The 5,818-nt window shown below is 46.0% G+C and overlaps 1 pseudogene; it reads left to right on the top strand.

Moving 5' to 3' along the window:
• The first annotated feature begins 332 nt into the window (after positions 1-332).
• LOC147439919 (uncharacterized) lies at positions 333-1,312 on the top strand (annotated as a pseudogene).
• The last annotated feature ends 4,506 nt before the right edge of the window (positions 1,313-5,818 follow it).

Here is a 5,818-nt window from a genome sequence, read left to right as displayed (position 1 = left end):
ATTGATTAATTTTGTGGTGTCCAGTCCAAGAGGAATAGTATTCAAGGGCTCCATTGATACTAGTGGCAGTTCTAAGACTGGGGAGTTTATAGCAGATGCACTTAAGAAAGTTATCAAAGAGGTTGGTGTTGATCACGTTGTGCAGGTTATCACTCATAATGCGGAAAATTGCAAGCTTGCAGGAAATATTGTGGAGGGAGAGTACAAGCATATCTTTTGGAATCCTTGTGCAACGCATTGTCTGAACTTGCTTTTGAAGGATTTGATGGCAATCAAGTGGTTGGAGCAGCCTGTAACAAAGGGAAATCAAGCTCAACAGTTCATCACAAATCATGATGCAACACAAGCCATGTTTGGTAAGCACTCCAATCTCAAGCTAATTAGACCGGGAGATACCCGTTTTGCTTCATATTTCATGATGTTGCATAGATTGGTGAGGGTTAAGACTGCTTTGAAGCACTTGGTGACATGCGAGGATTGGGATGCCTGGAAGTGTCAGAATAAAGATTCAAAAGTGATAGAGAGGAGCATTTTGTCTTCTAGCTTTTGGGAGGACATTGAGTTGTATGTCAAGATGTGTTGGCCAATCATAGCAATGTTGCGTATGGTTGACATGGATGAAGCATGCATGGGTGTAATTTTTGAAGGCGTGGATCATATGGTAGAAAAGATCAAGGAGATTTTGGCAGAGGAGGTGGATGGCGAAGAGATGTTTCAGCAGATGAATGAATTCATACAGGCACGGTGGTTGATGATGCATACTCCTCTTCATGCAACAACTCTCCTCTTAAATCCAAAGTGGTTTTCAAAGTCACCTAACAAGGATGGTGAGGTAATGAAAGGATGGAAGGCCACACTCAACAGAGTGGGAAGGAGTGCTATGGAAAAGACACTTCTAAAAGCACAATTGTCTATGTACATTGGATTGCAAGGGAGCTTTGGGGATCCTGAAGATTTGGATGAGATGCACAAGCTTTCAACAGTTTCTTGGTGGGAAAACTATGGGGAAGATACCCCCCTTCTTCAAAGATTGGCTATAAAGATTTTATCCCAGGTATGTAGAGCTTCCGCATGTGAGAGAAATTGGTCCACATATGGTTTTATACATTCCACAAGCGCAACCGTTTGCAGCATGAAATGGATGATGACTTGGTATATGCATGTACATAGCAATTTAAGGCTACAATCCAAGAAAGAAGCCTCTTATGATTCAGGGCCATGTTGCTTTTGGGACGTGGAAGAGGACTTGACAATGGAAGGTCATATAGAAGTGGAAATGGATGTTGAAGTTGGTGATGCCGGAGCTATGTAACTACTCTATGTATGATGTATTGACCATTTGCATTGATGCTTAGTCAAATCTGGTTGCCAAGAGAATTTATGTGTTAAGTTTTTTGCTTTTGACTTATGTAGATTATGAATCTAGTTATTGTTTCATTCATGTGTTGATGCAAATATTTTTTAAATGTTTGCTTCAATGTAGGTGTCGATATATGTTTGAATTTTTATGTTGTTGTCTACTCTCAAATGGGTGTACCCCCGCCGTTTCCTAGTTCTATAGAATGCCATTTCTGTTCATTTTGACAGAGCGACGTTTCCAGTTTGGAAACGTTTCATGCAACATAGACACACACTTAGTTATGCAATCAAGTAAGCACCCCTGTGTGTATTTGGGTAGCGAGCAAAATTGGAGGCCAAGGAGGGGAAGAGTCGAGCTGTGAATCAAGCGTGGAGAATCAGGGGCTTGCAGGTTTTGACAACAAGGCTGGATTTTGATGCAAGAACAGAGGAGCTTGAGACTGTACAAAACCAAGAGCATAATTGGGGGATTTTGTTTGCAGTCGAGCATTAATTCTCCTCGTCATTGAAGACTCCCCTCCGGCGACGGGAGGCAACATCGGCATCAATTTTTGATACTGATTCGGCATTCTTCTCAGCATTCCTCCTCTACAGCTTTGAGCATCGGCTATCGACATTGATTTTGACACCGATTTTGGCGGTTCTTCTCGGCATTACGCATCGGATCGGCATCGGCCTTGAGCATTGGTGCAATGGTTTCGACACCGATTAGGCGGCTATTTCGCTAGTGTACTTCCACTTGGCGGTGAAAGACAACATCGACGATCTTTTTCCAACCTTGACACAACAAGAGACTGTTAGAGCAAGAGCAACATCGACTCTCCTCTAGCGCCCATTTCAAAGCGGATTTGGATGCGGCCTAGTCTCCACGGTGCTTCGACTTTGACGTTTTCCTAGTTTTTTTGCTTTGATGGCACATATCGATACATACAGCTCTGACGGTCCATTCCAGAGCGGGTTTTTCTGGAAGTACGTTAAGCTCTTGGAGAGGCGTTTTCCTTCGAGGTGTTTACTGAACAACGAGGTAGTGTGTACCAATTTCCCATCAGTTTTTCTCACAGGTTGCACAGTCTGCGCAGTTTAGTTAATGCAGCACATTTTAGTGCTCATGTATGACTATGTGGAGCATTTTAGAGAGCCTTGCTATGCTTGCAGCTTACAGTTTGAGCTAGCTATGCTTGCAACTTACAGTTTTATAGGTTTACAGTTGTTTTGAACAGGTATACGTTGGTGCAGCTCGACTGTGTCGACCCATGGAGATGCAAGAAGTCCATGCATGGCGGTTTGCAGACAAGTGGCAGGTACATTGGGCAAATATTTGATGGTGCTAGGGGCCAGGTACACCAAGATGGGGCGCTTGCTAGTGGATAGATGTCAGTGTTTCGTCCAATCACATGTGGCAAGAGCAACGACTGATATCACAAGCTTGTGAGCGGGACAAGGAGTGATGGATGCAGGTAGCATTAGGTCTGTGATATGGGATTTTGTGCGGGATGTCTGCATGACACTTTGCTGCCAGGATGTGTATGCCAAAGGTGACACTGTACAGGTCATTTGTGGTTCTCAAACTTGGAAGGCGGACAGTTCTATGATGCGTATGCCAGATGTGGCGCATCCTAGGTTGGGGCCATGATTTTGTTCCTCTAGTCATCGGGATGTTTAGAAGACAGGTATGCCAAGTTCCGGTTGGGACCGTCAACACCACTTGACGTGTGTGTTAGAGATGTGGCGTCGAGGGCAATCACCTCAATATTTTTCATGAGTGCGAATCGAGTATGTTGCCAACTATCAAGTTGGTATTGCATCGGGCTATGGTTACTATATGAAGGGCTTCGTACGGCTGCCTTTTGCTTTGCTTGCGGGAATGCACTCTAAGTCAAAAAAAGCTTTGAGTTAAAAAAAGAAAAAAAGGAGCTGCAGTCTAAGTCGGCTGAAGGCAAGGCCGCCATCTGTGTGGTGGCGCATGCAATGGACGGGGAGGCTTGTTATACGGATGGTGGATCCATGCAAGTCGGAGAGAGAGAAGGAGGCCGAGAAGGGCAGTAGAGGGGTGACACCATCAGGTGGTAGCTCTGAGGAGAGCGCAGTACAGGGGATGAAGGCGCTGCTGAAGGGAAGCAGGAGCCCGCCTTGCTGAGAGGAGAAGGCCACAAGGGTTGCAGGGAGGCCGCCAGAGGGCAACTTCTGTGTGGAACAAGGGGTCATGGAGGGGAGGTGGCGGGCCTAAGTTGGCTGCCATGCAGCGCTGCAGTGCAACGAGGGGATGCAGGTGATGAGCAAGGGAAAGCCACAGAGGACCGCCAAGTCAAAGAGAGGCCGCACGGGCCGACTACAGGCATGAATGGGCTGCAGTTTGTGAAGAGGGGTGCTGAGAACAAAGGGTGCCGCCCGCGGTGTCAGTGATTGGAGTCAACGAGGGGCTGCGTAAGGCAGAAGACAGGTCAGAAGCGGCATGTGCTTACAGGAAAGCCAAGGGAGGGCTGAGCTCAGAGGAGGTGAACAGGGTCGCCATCTGTGAAGGGGAAAGCAAGAGAAGCCAGGGATATCAGATTGGTCATGAGCTATGCCAAGGAGCCCATAGTGCACACGAGGAGGAAGAGGGCTGCCAGCTAAGAGCTGCCTTCGAAGGAGAAGAAAGCCAAGGATCGCACCATAGCGGTTGATGCCATCATCGTATCTAGATGTTTTTTTTGTGATGCATAGAGTTTTCTCGAGTGGTTTGAATTCTATCGTCCTTTCCATCTAGTCTTGTGCAGTGAGTCCTTGGTAGCGTTGGCTCCGGACAGGTTGTGTATGAGTGTACAGAGAGAGGAAAAACGGTTATGTTTTCATATCCGGATTGTGTAAGGTCGAGGCGTGTGTCGCCTCCCTGTACGCGTGCATTTACATGTTGGGGAAGTTGCATGCATCCATTGGTGTCGGGTTATGATGATTGGTTGAAGGGTTTCTTGTACTGAAGTGTTCATGTGTGAGGGTGTGTATTGGTGATTGCTCGAGGGCGGTCTATGTTGTGAAGGTCAACAGAAGATGTGCATATGTGTGATTCTGTGTGGCTTGGGGTACTGGATACCTGGTGGGCTATAGAGAGGCGTCGAGTTTGTGTCCTGTCTGTATTCCCATTTCCCCCATCCCAACGTCCACGGAGCCACTTGGTCAAGAGTGAGCTATTTTACCAGGCTTTTGGTACTACTATGTATGCCATTTGTGAATTTTGCTACTGAGACACTGAGTGTCTGTTTTCATGTGTATTTGGTGAGATTTTTTGAGTTTTTCTTAGTTTTCACGGAAAACTCTGCCGAATTTTTCTCGGATTCTCACCATGATGCGTATTTGTAATCTACTCTTTGATGGTTTAGTGGTCCAGTTGAGTCCCACTATGGCAGTTATCTGCAATTTTTTGGCTTGGGGTTTGTGTTGAGTTTTGACTAATTTGGCAAAGGAAATTCTATTTGTTTTTTCTCATCTTTTCGCCATAAAATCTTGTACTGTGATGCCATTGTGTACAATGGTTGACATATTCCCACTTTGACGTGATCGAGTGTCTACTCTTACTTTGACAGGTTTTGTCAGCTTGGACACAATTTGGTGTTCTTGTATTCACTCTCGCAGGAGTGAGAGTGAGGATTAGTGTATGCTTATGTGGCTACAGATGTTGGAATTAGGGTTGCAGAGAAACGCACACAGCTTGGAGAAGACGAAGGAAGCTCAAGGCACACAATAGATAGAGTGTTACTTAGTGTGCAATGGAAAGATAGATAGCCCTAGAGTGATGGGTGTATATACAATGCACGGGAAAAAAACCTCCTAAAGAGAGAGAATGCCCTGGCGGTCCTAGTGTGTTCACATACATCACTACCACATGTATATGGTAACAAATCCCCCCTCGAGTGATGCGGTGAACGAGAGCTGGCACATGAGTAAAGGGAACTGCCATGCCCTGAGGACATGATCAGTCCACAAAGGGAAGTAAGCCCAAAGCTTTGCGAAAAGCTTCAAGCTTCTCACAAGACAATGCCTTTGTGAAAAGATCTGCAAGGTTGTCTTGTGTTGGCACATAAGCCAAGCTGATCTCTCTTGCTGAGAGCCTCTCCCTGACATAGTGGTAATGCACCTCAATGTTCTTTGTGCTAGCATGAAAAACTGGGTTCGTGGCAACTGCCAATGCGCTGTGACTGTCAGTGTAGATAGTGTTGGTAGTGTCCTGTCCAACACCCAAATTAGCCATAAGGCGTCTGAGCCATACACATTTAACCGTAGCTGTGAAGACTGCCCTGTACTCATCCTCACAGCTCCAATTGACCACAGTAGGTTGCTTCTTTCTCAACCATGATATACATGAACTGCCAAGCATGAAACAAAAACCACTTGTGGACACTCGCGTGTCAAAACAACCAGCCCAATCTGAGTCTGAAAAAGCATGTAAGTCTGGCGGCAATGATCCCCCCTTTGGATAAAGCAA

This window comes from Adiantum capillus-veneris, chromosome 16, assembly GCF_014529385.1.
Source record: "Adiantum capillus-veneris isolate H3 chromosome 16, ASM1452938v2, whole genome shotgun sequence".
NCBI lineage: Eukaryota > Viridiplantae > Streptophyta > Polypodiopsida > Polypodiales > Pteridaceae > Adiantum > Adiantum capillus-veneris.
This window is presented reverse-complemented; position numbering and strand designations above follow the sequence as displayed.